Genomic DNA, 1,324 nt, shown 5'->3' with positions numbered 1-1,324 from the left:
CTGACTTTTTCTTATTTTGTTAAACAACCACAGCAACAACTCTTATTGAATTCTCAGTGTGCAATTGTTCTGTTACCTGTAGGTGAGCTTGAAAATCCACATATGGATCATAAATGACACTTATGAAACTCAGACAGAACTTTGTCATTACAAAACATCTATCCAAAATTTCACCGTTTTGCTGACTTGACCATGTGACTTGCCAAAGCGTTTTGCCAAGTCAGCAAAACGGTGAAATTTTGGATAGATATTTTGTACAAGCATACCAAGGATCTTATTCCATGGCTGCCCTGTGAAACCATCAAGGCCACTCTGCCAGAGGCTTTTAAAGATAATGGCTGCCCCGTGAAACCATCAAGGCCACTCTGTCAGAGGCTTTTAAAGATCATTTTCCAAACACTACTTGTATAACTGACTGCACAGAAACTGTTCTACAGAAGGCTAAAAATCTATATTCTAGAAGTGAATCGTACAGTCACTATTATGCCAGTAATACTCTGAAGTATCTGGTAGCAACTTCTCCATCTGGATTAGTCATGTTTATTTCAGAGGCTTATGGTGGCAAATGTAGCGACAGGTACATTGCACAGAACTCAGGGTTTCTGGACTGCTTGAGGCCCGGAGATGAGGTGATGGCGGACCGTGGATTCACTATCAGGGACTTATTGGAGGAACGCAAGGTGAATTTAGTTATGCCAGCATTTACACGCAAACAGTGCCAGCTGACTAATGAGGAAGTCACCCACACGCGACACATTGCTCATGCCCGCATGTACAAGATTCTCTCACAGACTTTGCCTATAAATTTGATCCCAGAGTTTGATAAAATACTGCGAATTTGTGCTGCTCTTGTAAATCTAAGAGGGGAGCTTATCTCAAGCACATAGATAAACATGTATCATCACTTAAACTGCATGTGCTTATAGTTTAATGTCATTAACAAGATACATGTTATTAATACATGTTGTTTTTGTACACTATGTAGACAGTAAAAATATTTACAGGATTCTTTCATGTATTTCATTCTCATGTTGCTTAAAAAATAAACTGATGAAACTTATTTACATTGTATTGGTATGTTTTGTATACTGTGTACCACATTCCTCACCCTCTACTTGTTTAAAAGCTGCAGGTATTTCTTGCACAGATTTATCTTCTTATCAGCAAAATCATCAACTAATGCTGGCAGCATGTGTAAAAAGTAAGATTTCTGTAGCTGTTGCACATGAGCTTCTGCATAATTTTTGTCAAATGGAATGTCCATTTCTAGGTGCTCAGTTGATGTCCAGATGACCAGCTTGCAGCTCAGTAGACCCACACACAT

The sequence above is a fragment of the Sinocyclocheilus anshuiensis genome, unplaced genomic scaffold (assembly GCF_001515605.1).
Source record: "Sinocyclocheilus anshuiensis isolate Anshui unplaced genomic scaffold, SAMN03320099.WGS_v1.1 scaffold1133, whole genome shotgun sequence".
In the NCBI taxonomy this organism is placed as follows: Eukaryota; Metazoa; Chordata; class Actinopteri; order Cypriniformes; family Cyprinidae; genus Sinocyclocheilus; species Sinocyclocheilus anshuiensis.
The sequence above is the reverse complement of the archived record's forward strand: the minus strand, read 5'-3'. Positions refer to the sequence as shown.